Below are 16,289 nucleotides of genomic sequence, written 5' to 3' on the forward strand. Positions count from 1 at the left end.
CCCTGTAACACTGAGTTAGCACAATAGATAAAAACAGTGTTAACAGTATTCAATTATAACCTAGGGTTATCTCTCCCTAGGGTTGCCTAGCTCCACTCACTAGAACTTCCATTGCCTGACTTCACTCACCCGAACTTCCTCCACCTAGCTTCACTCACTAGGGCCTGATTTCACTCATCAGGACTTCCACCACCTAACTTCACTCATTAGGGCCCGGCTTCACTCATCGAGACTTCCACCACCTGCTTCACTCACTAGAGCCCAGCTTTTTTTCACCAGGATTTTCACTTTACCTAACCTTTGGTTAAAACTTACCTTTGCTAGTCATCTAGTCCTGACTAGACTTCTCTCTCCCAAACATCAAGTCATGTTTGGGTCAACTCTTGATCATGTTGTCAAACATCAAAACCCTAGAGGTCGATTGTACCAACAATCATGTGCATTGCTTTTCATTCCTTAGTCTTAGAACCCAAACCCCCATTTAAACTTCAAAATACCAAGTAAAAATATTCAATCCTGTGTTTATCACTCTATTGATACATTCGTTGGGAGACTACTCGAGTCATCTCTATGCTACATTAGTGTAGAATGAATTCGTTTATTTAATTCTTTTGATACTCATTTCACGACAAAATTAAGGTTTATCAATGTACTTACAAAAAATAATATGGCTATACATGATAAGCAAAATGCACTCTGGGTTAAATGGGTTCACCACACATATTTATATGGGAATGACAACCAAAGTACATTGATTCTTTGCTCCTTAAAAGATTGGCACAGATATGTGATCAGATAGTGACATTAATGAGGTCCACAAAGATGATGCAACAGAGGTTAGCAGAGTGGTTTCGTCAGCACTGTCTCCATCATAGAGGCATCAGTCAGGCCTATGACTTCTTTCGTGACATTGGAGTGTGCAAGCTATAGGCATGGACAGATTGGAAGAAATATATGCAGACAAGTCACAAATTAATCTTATGGTTACTTGCACACCATAGTTTGCCTCCTAGGGATTGGCTGGAGTACATAGAGGATCCTGGTAGAGTATTTCTATAGGATGGAGGAGAAAATGTTGGAACACATCTTTTTGGTTGTTTGCAGGTGAGGCAACTCTAGGACTGTATTAGGCTCTAGCTACATATGACACATGAGATGACTACCTATCGGAGGATGATACAAGTGTTTGCATGTCACACCGGGGGACTAATAGGTTGATGCAAGCTTGCCATATTGCTATATCTATTATGATACATTATGTTTGGCATGCTCGTAACCATTTACTTTTGCGAGAGAGAGATTTGAGATTAACCTTGTACTATGGAAAATTCAAACACATGTATATCATTCTTTGGATATTTATTCAGATCTAGTATTGCACCATACCTTAACAAGTATCTACACCATCTTGGTAAAACATTGCATTCCTTTGAGCTATGCTTAGTTTTGATTAATGCATGTTACACCACCGGCCCAGTGATGAATGACACTACTTTTGCCTACTCTCGAGTTTGTTTTATTTTGAGAGAGTCATATCCGATCCCTTTGGTATGGTAGTGACCCGTGGATATTACTCAGATGGGATACTTCATCCAACCTGAGCAGCTATCCAGGGAACTTCAACATTTCATGACTCTCCAATTAGCATTCAATTTTAGTCTTTGGGGTTAGCTCTGAGAGGTGAGAGTGGGGAGTGTCCACCATGTTGGGTCATGCGAGGGGATGCATCTCGAGTGGTGAGGTTAAGTATGAGTGGGGAGGGGTCATGATAAACATCAAATTAAGTTTGATAGATCAGAGAGTATACATTTTGTACAGAGGTATACATTTGAGTTCAAAGGGGTATACTTTTGAGTTTTATTTATATGAGAGAGTATACATTTTGGTCGTGTTATTTTGCATCGTGAGGATATACATTTGATAGCTACATAGGGTCTTTTATCACGCCCTATTCATTTTCAAAAAAAAAAAATGATTTCTAGTCTGAGTATGACCTTGCAGAAGATTATGGATGTGGCGGATATTGACAGATGAGGATGGTGGGCATTGCTCCAAATGGGAGGCATACATATGCGATGAGAGGTGCCTGAGCTCATGCTGATGTGATTAGAGGTGACTGGCTATTTTCTAGAGGTGATCAGAGGCATGAACTATCGGAGGAGGCTACTGAGGATTACAGAGCAGATGATGCAGGTGGTAGGACGAGGTCAGAAGCTTAGGAGGATAGGATGATAGGAAGGGGTAGATCAATGATATGGTCCGAGGTGATGGCGATTAGTAGTCTGATGGATATTGCCATGGTACAATTATATGAGGTTGAGCAGACTCAGAGGGATGGGAGGGCAAGGGTGTCAAGGACAACTGAGGCTATAGGCTGGCATATGCACACTATCACTGACGAGGATGTGGAGACAAGTGGATAGGTAGTTAATTGGTGTTTCTTATCCAGACCTTACTATGATTCGGAATCGACGGTTCGACAGTTCGGAATCATCGGTTCGACGGTTCTAGGCAGGTCGACCCTTAACCTTAACCGCCCAAGACGGTTATGGTTCACGGTTTAGAACCATCGGTTCACGGTTCGTCACGGTTCACCACGGTTCAAGATTAATATGTTAAAAAAAATAAAAAATAAAAATTAAACATTAAACATTAAACATTAAAAATTAGAAATTAAAATTTATTGAAAAAAGGGTTTGCACTTATTTAAGTTGCCTATGTATCCCTTTAGGGGAATCAAAACTACGTAGTTCTTTTACATTTTTATCCTTTTATATTTTCATTCACTTCCATTTCTTGTTCCTATCGTATTTGTTCCTTCAGTATCAAAATCTTCAATTTCGTCATCTGAAAGTTGCATTCCTTGGATTCTTTTCTCCCCTCTGGTCCAATCGTCCAGTAATGCTTGGGCTTCCAATGAGTCGAGAGACAAAGTTGATCGTTGTTCATCTAATATGTTGCCGTCGGCACTGAACGTCTGCTCCACAGCAACAGTTGACACTGGACAAGCTAAAATTTCTTTTGCGATCACGGAGAGAACGGGAAAACTTTGAGCCTTCTGTGACCACCACTTTAAGATATCGAAGTTTTCGCTATCTGCTTCATTAAAATCAAAAGAAGTCGTAAAATAATTCTCAAGTTCCTGTGTGGAACTTGAGGATCTTCGTGGACGTTTTGTCCATTCTTTTAATAAGAGTTGTACTTTTGTAAGTTTTAAATTACTACTAGTAGTTTGTTGTATTTCAGAAATATTAATTTGTATTCCATATTTTACATAATATTGATTATAAATATCATATAAATAAATTCTAATATTATATATAATATTAACTAGATCAGGGGAAGAAGAATCTTTAATTGGAATTAAAGCGTCATAATATAAAGTTAGCATTTCCTGTAAAACTTCTAATTTAAATCTAAGATCTAAAGCAAATGCAATTAAATAAATTTCAGGAATTAAATAAAAATATTTTTCCCATTTAATTTTCATATCTAAGATGCAAGGAGATAAATATTCATTATTAATATGCTCATTTAAAACTAATACTATATTTGAAAAATTTTCTAAAACTAATTGAGCAGTGGGATAATAAACACCGGAAAGTTGTTCGGTTGTATATTAAATACTTTTAAAATCTCATAAATACTATACAAATATTCCATTGTTGTGAAAATAAATATATATTAGTATTAGTGTTTTGTGCAAAAAATGAACATAATAATTCTTTATATTGAAATGAATCTTGTAATAATTGGTATGTTGAATTCCAACGTGTTGGTACATCACGTGAAAATTTTTTAGGTCTCGTTCCATTAATTTTACAAAACCTACCTTATTGTTTCATTATAGATGGATGAAACCATAAATAAGAAATTGCAATTCTAATTGGTTTAATATAACTTTCTAAAATTTTTAAACCATCTTGAATACATAAATTTAAAACATGGCATACACAACGAATATGAAAAAATAAACCTCCAATAATAGGTTTACAAATAAATTTTAGATCATCTATACAAGCGGTATTGGAACTAGCATTATCTAATGATATTGAAAATATTTTATGAGTTAAAGCATATTCTTCTAAAATTAAACATAATAATTGAGCGATATTATGAGCATTATGTGATTCATCAAAAACTCTATAAGCTAATAATATTTTTTGGAGGTTCCAAGAGTTATCGATCCAATGGCAAGTCACACTTATATACGAATGTGTTTGCCAATGATCACTCCAAATATCAGAACATAAATAAACTTGATTATCTAATTTACTAAATTCATCAATTAAATTCTTTTTTCCTTGTTTTACTAATTTTTTAATTGTACGAGTAAGTGTAGTCCTAGGAACACGTTTAGCACATGGATTAAGAGATTCTTTACAAAAATCTTCAAATGTGCATTTAGATCCAAAACTAAAAGAAAGATGTTCTACGGAAACAAATTTAGCTAATGATTCTCTTAATTTATTATCCGAATGTAAAAATAAACCGGAATCGGTACTACCGCTAGTTGAAGAAAATCTTGATAATTGTGTTTGAGAACGGTCGAGTCCATATTCTGTCGGGTGCTTCGCTTCTACATGTCGTTTCAACGACCCATAGCCGCCGCCGGCTTGGAATTTGTAGGAAGCATTGTAGTGCTTACATTTTGTACGCATTTCTCCCGACGGAAGAGTGACCTTCTCAAAATGTTTAGTGAAAATAGAAGAATTTAGAGGAGAAAGTTCGGAGAAAGTTCGGAGAAAGTTCCCGAACCTTAGAAGTAATTGCATCGGTACTTCCTTGTGTTTCGGGTGTTGGATTCGGAAGATGCTCGATCTCATCATCGGTGGATTGAATGTTGGGGTCCTCCTCTCGCAGATTCATTATTTGCTTTCCCTTCCGAGCTCGAGATGATGCACCTCCGCGGCCTCCTTCCATTGTAATTAAAAATTAGAAACGAAAGCGTGTAGAGATTAGAGAATACGAAAATGAGATTAAGAGTAGAAAATGTGTGTGAAAAATGATGAAATGAGCTCTTTATTTATAGAGTTTTGATAGTAACAGACACTAAATCATAGTCATTGATCAAAAAACGGTCAAATGATCCTAACCGTTGAAAAAAATACTCAAAAAACCCTCCCAACGGCTACGAACCGCCGGTTAACCGACGGTTCCAATGGTTATGAACCGCCGATTAACCGGCGGTTCAAGCTGTTTAAAGAAAAAAAAAAATTTACGACTGAACCGCCGGTTCAACCCGCCGGTTAACCGGCGGTTCGCCGGTTTTACAGCCAATGAACCAGAATCGGCCCGGCAACTTGCCGGGTTGGTTCCGGTTCAACCCGGTTACGGGCCCGGGCCGGGTTCGGGCCAGACCCGACCCAGGGTCGGGTCTATTCTTACCTATAGAGACCTAAGCAACTTGGGGGATGAGAGGACAGACATGTTGAGGACAACTGATGATGATTACTTTAGGCATAGTATTTGTCATCACAGGGATTGCTATAGAGACCAGTACACAGACCTGCTCTATATTTGGCATCAGCCCCGGTCCTAACATTCGGGAGGCCCGAGGCGAAACGATCAAAATAGGTCCTTAATTTTTTGTTTTCATAGAGTAAAGATTATTTACAATGATTTCTAATAAATTTTCTAGATGTAAAATCATCTATAATATTATTAATTTCAAGATTTTCTAAAATCTCTTTTTCAATAGATAAAATTGCTAATTCATTCAATCTCTCTTGTGACATTGTTGATCTTATCTATGTTTTTAACAATTTTAATTTTGAGTAACTTTATCTACATGTTTACTGTATACCAACCACTTTCGGTCTCTTACCTCTCTATTACTTAATTTTTTAAAATAATGAGTACTTGAAAAATGTCTAGAGTAATGATCAAAAGGAAATATGAGATTCATTTCCTTTATAGGCCCCTTTTCAACTAAAATATTATGTGCATTATTATCAAAATTATCCCAATTCCTTAGATCATATATATCAAGTGGAGAAATAAATTGTTTATCAATATTAGTATTCTCATTATCTACTACATTAGTAACATTTTCATGCTCTCTTAAATTATCTCTATCCTCATTAACATCATGAATTTCATTAGACTCATCATTAACATCATGAATTTCATTAAACTCCTTGTAAAATACCAGAAAAAAGGGACAGATAATAATAAGGGAAATTTTCAGAATTTTTGGAAATTTTTCAGGAATTTTTCGAAGCTCGTATGGACGAGTTTATTGGGATAAAAACTAAGCCCCGGGAAAGCCTGTTTAGGTTACCCCATGTAACGAGGAAAAGTTTTATTTTCTTTTCTTTCCTTTTTCTATTTCTTTCATCGCCGTTTCTCCACCCGATCCTTCTCCTCTTCCCCGCCGAACCGACGCCGATCTGCCCTAACCGCCTTTCTCCTCCTCTCCTTTGTGTTGCCGCCGACCCCAACAACCGATGTCGACTATAGAGTGTCAGCGCCGCCCGATTGCTGACCCCGTCTCCCTCTTGCCCTAGCCATCTCCCCCACTGCCACTTTCCCTCTTCCTCTCTTCTGCCGACGCCGACTTCACAGCCGGCGCCAACTCCGATCGTCTCCTTCCCTCTCTTCGTGGACACCAGGAACCCAGCGCCACTCTCCTCTACTGACAACCGCCCTCGCGGAGCGATCCCAACGCCGTCGTCTTGCGTCGAGCAACAGTGTCGCCGGCCAATTTCTCCTTAGCCCTAGCATTATCGCCGGCTACTCCTCCGAGGAGTGCCCTAGCACCGGCAGCCAACCACTCCTTTCCTTTTTCCTCCGATCGCCGGCCAATCTGCCCTACACGGGCTGATCTACAGCCAAGTGCAGGGAATCCAAGCCTTAGTTTTTATCCTCCCGTGCCCTAGGCTCCTCCTTCTATTAAGTCTCCGGCAGAGAGGAAGAACTTGGCTCCATTGTAGGTAAGGCATATTTGGAATTAGGTTTTTGACTGGGATGTTGACACATAGAGAGTAGTGGTTCTTTGCAGTGTCGGCAACAGATCTATGGTCGTAATAGTTCCGGCAAGCAATTTTCGGCAGCAGCTCTAGTTGGCAATGGACCAACAGGAGAGGTTCCGGATTGAGGGTAAGGAGTTATTTGTTTCTTGCTGTAGCTTAAAATCCAAATTTGAGGATGTAAATATTGCGAATTTGGATTAGTTGATTTGGGAATTATTATGTTAGCAGGAAAAGAGTGGACAACAGTAGATCATCTTTTGATGGTGAAACTCTTTCAGTCGTGAGCCACCATTAGCTATGCCAAATTTGGTGAGTTTGTAGGATGATAAGGGTTCATAGATTTAGTTAAATTTAATTGGACTAACGAGAATGGATTCCTAATCGGATTAAGGTTAAGTTAGCTATTTGGTTTATGATATATTTAGCTCACTAGTTCATATTTGACCTAGTTGTACCATGCGTTATGTGTTTGCAGGACGTTGTTTAGAGACAAATTTCTGGATACGAGATTTATTGTGATACAGACTACGTATAAAGGCGAGTACCTCTTGACTTATCTTTTATGATATTGTCAATTGGATATGCATAGTATTTTATAGCTACAAGCAATGATCATGTTTGCCTTTGGTATGTCACGGTTTGATACCCATAGCATGTTCTGTTTTGTCGCTTGTTATGTATCCATGTTTATACCTCGTGATTATTACCATGAGTACCTTAGTTCCTAGAGTAAGTGACATACCATACTTTACTGAGTTTAGGACTAGATTCTGGATTTTTATTATCTAGCATGTGTACCTATATTTTTATATCATGTCTGATCTGTGTACCTAGACCCTTTTGCTTTGATCCATGTATATTGTTGGTACATATTTTATGGAGGTGGATATGTTCAGGACCTAGAGTTTTTTATTCCTTATCTGACCTGTGTAACTAGACCATTGATTAGGTCAATTTATTCTAGGGTACACATTTTATATATATGGATTGGTACAGGATATTGCCATGCTTAGTGTCATGCACCATTCGCATGATTGCATGCTGTGCGATTGTCGGCTCCATTATTGTTGAGCACATCGTCAGTTACATGTATATGCACACACGACCACTCATAGGTTAGTGGTATATTCAGGCAGGGTGTGTTGCAGCAGGTGCTCTGTCAAGGGCTCCGTTGGTCCACTCATGGGTTAGTGTGATGTAGCGTTGTAGCAGGACAGGGATCCCTCCCCGACATCGTGTACCGGGAGATGAGATCATTGAGCTCCCCCATTTATGATTTGGGGTAAGGTGGATAGGTGTACTCCGACAGCATCCCGTCCACTCGGTCACTCATCAGGAGTAGTGATGGCAGAGTGCACGGTTGTCACAGCAATACCCACTCGGTCTCGCCATCATGTGTGAGACGGCTGACTGGAGAGTAGGGGTGACCAGGACATGTCATTGGCATCATACGCATTGATGCATTTATTGCTTGTGCTTGCTGCATTTATTTGCTGCATTTGGTTGGATGCATCTGTTTGACATGCATACAGGATTTATGACACTCTCGGTTTGACGACCTTTTGTTCTGGATAGGAGTTCCTGGTGAGTACAGCTTCCTCAGTTACCTTTCAGTTTTGCATTTTTCCTATATATGATTAGGAAGTTGTATTCCATGTTTATTGCTGTTAGATATATCTTACTAGGCATGTCTATTGGTATTCGCTGAGTTGTTGAACTCACCCCCCGTGGACACTATCTTTTTCAAGTACCAGGTTGTTTATGGAGTCGCTTGGAGTATCCTGTCTGCCGGTCCCCATGTCACATCAGAAGACATGTCTCTGCCTTTTTGTTTATTTTATCTTGGTGTATGATATGTGTGAAATTGGCCTTGTGTTCCAGTTTTGCTTCCGGGGTGTTGTGTTATTGTGTGGTGTAAGCCTAGCCGGCTAGCAATGTTTTATTTTGTTTTGTATGGGCTTGTCTTTATGTTTTTCCGCTGTGTTGGTTTTGATTTCAGCCGAGTGGACTGATAAAAATATATATAACTACGTGGTTGTGTTTATATTCCAGCCGCATGTGGCTGATGTATATTGTGTCTGTAGAAATGCTTCAGATTGTCAGCCGTACAGGGGAGGTGCTGTCGAAATTTTCTTCGGACAGGGACTCCCCCGGGGCGTGACAATTTAGTGGTATCAGAGCAGGTATACGATACTTGCTATGTGTTCTGGATTTTCAAGATTTATCTGATTCCAATTTATTTGGTATCAGAGCACGGTACGAGTTTTATATCCCGTGATTTGGATTTCGTGTTTTAGTTTTCTCGATGTGACTTTTCGAGTTTTGGGACCTGGTAGCAGCAGGACATCTCCAAGCTATAGGAGGTATGTTGGTATACTGTTATCCTACCTTTTTGTTAGTATATGCACCGTTGACTATTACAATTTATGACATGTATTAGCATTCTTTATTAGTACCTGTCGAGTTGATATTGCATATATTTTATGTGTTAGGTAAACCCCTGATCATGGTCGACTTTAATAGAGATCGAGGATTACAGTCTCTGGTGATTTTCCATATCATATCACCAGTAGTTTTAGCTTCTGTTACTACTAGTTGGTTAGAAGATCGAGGCGCATACCAACCTCTGTTATTATTAGCTGTGTAGTGGAGAGTATCTACATATTCATGTTGACTTAGCCAGTAGTATACCATTTTATCTTAGTTAATTTCATTAGTAGATAATTGATCTACTCTTGTTAGATCGGTCAGTAGAAATTTGATTTACCATAGTTGCTTGAAGAGGATTACTGTAATCTTGATCAGTTGGTAGATGATCGATTTAGTTTTGTTGGTCCGATCAGTAGAGGACCATCATACTCTATTTTATAGAGATGTTGATCTTTGGATTATTCGTGCTTAGTTGGTATCTAGAGCACATTTGAGTACATGTTTTGTACTGACGGGGAGAAGACTGAATTAGCCATATACCATTGTCGGTTTGGACAATCTATAGAGAATCGATGTATCATATTACATGGGTACGTTAATTTTAAACTGTATGTACCTAGTTGGATAACATAGAAGGTAGCATAGGGAATATCAGGTTGATTGGATTAAATATGCTGATTCTGCATATCTATGTGGTGTGTACATTTGATTATTTATGTGTTGTAGGAGTGTTATGATGGACGGTCTAATTACATATAGTGGGTGTATACTTTTCCAGTTATGATTGTTGTGGGTTTCTAGTAGATTATACCCCGAGTGGTCTGATTGGTTTATTGGAGGTATTTTGTCGATTAAATCTATGTTGTGAAATGTGCACATGTGTTTGAATATTTTATTGGAGGTATCTTATCGATTTAATCTGAGTTATGATATGTGCAGATATGTTCGGTGTAATATTTGAGGTATCTTGTTCATTATATTTGTTCTGTGGGTACACTCGTGTCGATTATGATTTGTTGGAAGTATTACGTTGATTATACTCTTGACATAGGTGTATATATGTCATGTGAGTGTTGTTTGAGGTATATTGTCGATTATACCTATATTGATATGTGCACACGTGTTCGGTATGCATTGTTGCCTTGTTGGAGGTATCACGATGGTTTATACCTTTGTGGTGAGTATGTTTGGTGTGTACTAATTGGAGGATTATGTCGATCATACATATGTTGTGTGTGCACGTGTGCCAAGTGTATGGTTGGTAGTATCATGATGATTTTACCTATGTTGAATGTAGAATGTTGAGTGTCTACATTATGTTATTGGTTGTATTAACCTGTCAACTAATTCTCCTATTAGTGGGTGACCGACCTACTAGGATGATGATAGAGTTGACTATGGATTTGATTTGCTTACTGGGCTATTATACCCTAGGCTATCCACAGTGATCTGTGGTAGAGAGATCTCGTGCAGTCTCTAGCTGATAGTTAGGCGCCTTGGGCACTTATGTATTGGTTGTGGTGGAGCGTTGCTCCCACACATGTTATGGATTGTCTGTGGTGGAGCGTTACTCCCACATATTGCGGATTGCTTGTAGCGAAGCATTGCTCCCATATTTATTGCAGATACATATTTTGGATTATTTGTGGCGGAGCGTTGCTCCCACATATAGAGGATTTCTTGTGGTAGAGCGTTGCTCCCACATATGTGGTATTTCGTGTGATGGAGCGTTGCTCTCACACTGGAGGATCTATTCTTTAGTGATTTATATCGTTGGTGATCAGATTTCCTGACTTGTTGTCGGGGATCTTATGGTTGAGGATGTTTGATTTACGGACATTATAAGTTTTTGGTTTTATCATTTAGGCTAATAGTGCCCTAGATGTTATCATGGACTCGATGATTTGGTATTCCTAGGATGTTGGATCGGTTTCCATTATCTTTGTTGACAATGTTGTGATCTATTTCAGATCCGAGGTGAGTCACGTACACCATCTTCGCATAGTTCTAGAGATGTTTCGATGGAAACGTCTATATGTGAAGATCAGTAGTGCGTATTTTGGTTATCTTCTGTGAGATGTTTGAGACACATGGTCACCAGTAGGAGTATACCGTGGTTCCACATGAGATATAGGTTGTTACCGTTGGGAGTAGACGAAGTCTATAGAGGAGGCTCGCAACTTTCTTTGTTTGGCTCGATATTTCCGGAGATACGTTGAGGGTTTCTCTCGGATTGCTATGCCACTTACACGCCTAACCAGGAAAGGCGTGAAGTTCACTTGGACTGAGGATTGCGAGACTAGCTTCTAGGAGCTGAAGCGGAGACTAGTGTCCACTCCGATTTTGGTTTTACCTTCTGAAGAGGACGGATTCATGCTCTATACTGACGCATCTCTACAGAGTTTGGGCGCTGTTTTGATGCAGCACGGCAGGGTAGTCTCCTACGTCTCAGCAGTTGAAGGAGCATGAGGAGAACTACCCAGTACATAACTTGTGGCTGGCCGCCATTATTTTGCCTTGAAGATTTGGCAGCAGCATCTGTTCGGTATTACATTTGAGATTCTCACTGACCATAAGAGTCTCAAATATCTGTTCACTTAGAAAGAAACTTAATTTCCGACTGAGGAGAAGGATGGAATTCCTGAAAGATTACGATTTGTACCATTAGCTATTACCCGGGGAAAGCTAATGTGGTTGCCGATGCACTTAGCCGGAAGTCTAGAGGGACTTTGGCTTACCACCGAGTTGTGGTTACGGACTTGATTCAGGGATTCTCCGAATTGGGCCTTGAGGAGCAGGGACGGACAGAGCAGGGTATTCTTGTTACCATGGTTGCTCAGTCGTCGATCAGGATGAGGATCCGAGAGGCCAGGCTGGTGATCAGCATTTGCAATTTATAGGCAGCCAAATAGCTCCGGGCAGTAGACCGAGTGAAGGTTCGTTGGGCCGGCTAGAAGGGGGGTTGAATAGCCCTGCAGAAATCAAAACACAAACCAACCCTTCTCGAACTCTTAAACTAACACTTGTAAAATAATCAAAGCAATAAACTAAGATCAGAACAGAAAATGAGGCACCAGGTTTTGAGTTGGTTACAACCGGGAAGGTTGTTAATCCAAGAAAGATGATCGCACTAGAATTTCTCCTTCAGGCGGAGAAGCCTCTTACAAAGTTGAAGCGCACAATAGAAGCTAACTACAGAAAGCGTACAAGTGTTTGAAAGAAATGCGTGAGTTCTGAATTGATGAAAAGCTTCTGGACCAAGACTATATTTATAGCCTTGGTCGGGGCGCCTGGAAGGGTTTCGGGCGCCCTGGGGGGGATAAATTTTATCCCCCAACGTTCAGATCGAGTTTTGACTCGATCTGGTGAAAATATTGGGTCCGGGCGCCCGGAAGGGTTCCGGGCGCCCCGGGCTGCTCCGGGCGCCCCGGACTGTTCCGGGCGCCCCGGAGCCCAAAGTCAACAGCCGTTGACTTTTTCGTCCGGGACCTCTTCTCTGGTTCAGTCCCGCCTCGGTCCGGTTCTTCTCCTCCGGATCCGCTCACTTGGGTGATCTCTGCCATTCGGAAAAGGGCTCACCCGAACCCAACTTCCGGTCTTCTCGAGTGGGCTTCCCTCCGGCTTCTCGTCCATCGGAATTTCCGCGTGTTTCCTTCTCGTCCGCCAGTGTACTCATCCGCAGTCTTCATCCCTCGATCGTCGACCTTCTCGCTAGCTGCGTCTCTTGCTCCCCGAGCAATCTTCCGCTCTGGCTTTCGTCCTCCACCGCTCCAGCTTCTCGTCCCTCGGAACCACCGCACGCTTCCTTCTCGTCCGCCGTCCTTCTCGCTAGCTGCGTCTTCCGCTCGACTACCTGTGTTCCTAAGCTCCTGCACACTTACATACAAGGTTAGAAACACACAGAACCTAACTTAACATGTTGATCACACCAAAACAACCTTGGGGTTCCAACAATCTCCTCCTTTTTGGTATAATCAACCCAAGTTAAGCTAGGGTAAAATAGACTTTAAATAAAATTAAGTAACTTAACTTAATTTGTAATTTAAGTACAAAAAGATAGAAAAAAAAAATAACTCTATCTACCTCAGTAAAAAAGATAGACAAAAAATTAAATCTATCTACCTCCCCCTAGACTTATACTTTCCCTTCTCCCCCTTTGATCACAAAAAAAATGAGGTTCCAAGAGAAACAAGCTAAGGGTTAAAGTTTTAGTAAATTTGAAAAAATATTTAGAAGAAATATTTAGAAAAAATTTCTAAGTAATTTGAGCATAAATTTCTAATTCCAGAAAATCTTTTAACTTAAGAAGGAATGATTTTTGAGAATTTTTAAGCACATAAATGATTTAGTCAAAAAAAAATTTCTAAGTACGTAAATTTCTAAATTGAAAAAAAATATTTTGAATAACTCTTTTTAAAGAACTAATTAATTCTTGTATTAATGCTTCATTAGTAAGTTAATTAAACATTTATTTCAATATTTTGACTTCCAGGTCGTGGCGAGGCACTAGGCCTTCTTGGTTATTGGAGCAGCAACCACTTCCTTAGACAAAGCCTCATAAAGAAATTCTTTGTTTAATTTTCTCACTTAGAGTGCTAATTTTAATTTTAAAATTAATTTAAGCATGACTTCGGAACCCAATATAGGTTCCAGCCTACTGGATTAACTAAAAAGTTTTTAGGAACATATTTTCTTGAAATGTTTCTAATTTATCCAGGGTGATGTTTAAAGTACCAATTTAAATTATTAAATCTTCTAACATTGGTTTTAGATGAACATGCATGGTTTTTCAAATTATCTACTTGAATTTTCAAATCATTATTTTCAAGTTTCAATTTTTCATTTTCCAATTTTGATTTATCTAATTCTTCTAGAGGGCAAGACTTAGCTAAAATTATTTTTAAATTTTTTATTTCTTTTTCTAATTTACAGCAGTCTTTAGTTAATAACTTAACAAATTTATAAAGTTTATCGGGAGGAAGAGAACGTACCTGACTTACCTTATCGAGTTCGTTTTCCGTGTCTCCCCCTGAACTGTTGCTTTCTTCTGACGAAGCTCCCCCTTCATCGATGCTCTCGATGCTCATTTCGGAAGAGCTTGACTCGCAGTCGTCGTCTTGATGACTTGCCATTAGAGCAAGTCCGGAGAATGCCTCGACTTCCGACTCCGATGATGTATCATCCCACGTCGCCTTTAGGGCTTTTCTCTTTTGGATAGGCTTCTTACCCTTTTCCTTGTTCTTGCTCTTCAGCTTGGGGCAATTGTCCTTGACGTGCCCTTCTTCGTCGCAATGGTAGCAGCGGATCGTCCTTTTCTTCTTCCCCTGCTGATGGTTAGTAGATCTTGATTTACAAAGTTTCTTGAATCTTCTTACCATCATTACCATTTCCTCGTCGTCGAGAGAAGATTCCGACTCAGGTTCGTCTCTAGAAGCTTTGAGGGCGACGTTGTTCTTGGGCTCCTTCATTCCTGCACATCTTGTCTCATGCACTTCAAATGTTGAAAAAAAAATTTCTAATGAAATTTTTTCTAAGTCCTTCGAAATGTAAAAGGCATCTACTAGTGATGCCCATTTTGAATTTCTTGGAAATGAATTTAAGGCGTACCTGAGCGAATCTCGGTTACTTACCTTTTCTCCGAGATTCGTGAGTTCGGTGATGATTTCTTTTATTCTGGAGTGCAGATGTGCGACTGTCTCGTCTTCCCCAAGTCGCAGGCTAGTGAGCTGATTGCGAAGCAGATCTCGTCTAGCGAGTTTGGCTTCAGACGTACCTTCGTGCAGCTCGAGGAACTTCTCCCAAAGTTCCTTTGCGGAGTTGTATTTACCGATCCTGTTGACTTCTTGAGGCGGAAGAACGCTTAGCAGATGGTACTCTGCTTTGTCGTTCGTCACGAAGTCAGCCTGCTCCTTTTTTGTCCATTTATCTATTTCCTTGTCCTCTGGAGCTTCAAAGCCAAATTTCATTGTTAAAAATAGTTCAATATCTGTTGTAAGAAATACCTGCATCAATTTTTTCCACGTAGAGAAGTCCCCTTCGTATTTCGGCGGATGGATGCTTGGTCCAGCCATGACGTTGCTTCGTTCGGCGGTTAGTCCTCTTGAAGCGCCTCGGCTCTGATACCACTTGAAGGTTCGTTGGGCCGGCTAGAAGGGGGGTTGAATAGCCCTGCAGAAATCAAAACACAAACCAACCCTTCTCGAACTCTTAAACTGACACTTGTAAAATAATCAAAGCAATAAACTAAGATCAAAACAGAAAACGAGGCACCAGATTTTGACTTGGTTACAACCGGAGAGGTTGTTAATCCAAGAAAGATGATCGCACTAGAATTTCTCCTTCAGGCGGAGAAGCCTCTTACAAAGTTGAAGCGCACAACAGAAGCTAACTACAGAAAGCTTACAAGTGTTTGAAAGAAATGCGTGAGTTCTGAATTGATGAAAAGTTTCTGGACCAAGACTATATTTATAGCCTTGGTCGGGGCGCCTGGAAGGGTTCCGGGCGCCCTGGGGGGGATAAATTTTATCCCCCAACGTTCAGATCGAGTTTTGACCCGATCTGGTGAAAATACTGGGTCCGGGCGCCCGGAAGGGTTCCGGGCGCCCCGGGCTGCTCCGGGCGCCCCGGAGCCTAAAGTCAACAACCGTTGACTTTTTCATCCGGGACCTCTTCTCTGGTTCAGTCCCGCCTCGGTTCGGTTCTTCTCCTCCGGATCCGCTCACTTGGGTGATCTCTGCCATTCGGAAAAGGGCTCACCCGAACCCAACTTCCGGTCTTCTCGAGCGGGCTTCCCTCCAGCTTCTCGTCCCTCGGAATTGTCGCGTGTTTCCTTCTCGTCCGCCAGTGTACTCATCCGCAGTTTTCGTCCCTCGGTCATCGACCTTC

This window comes from Zingiber officinale, chromosome 3B, assembly GCF_018446385.1.
Source record: "Zingiber officinale cultivar Zhangliang chromosome 3B, Zo_v1.1, whole genome shotgun sequence".
NCBI classification, from domain to species: Eukaryota; Viridiplantae; Streptophyta; class Magnoliopsida; order Zingiberales; family Zingiberaceae; genus Zingiber; species Zingiber officinale.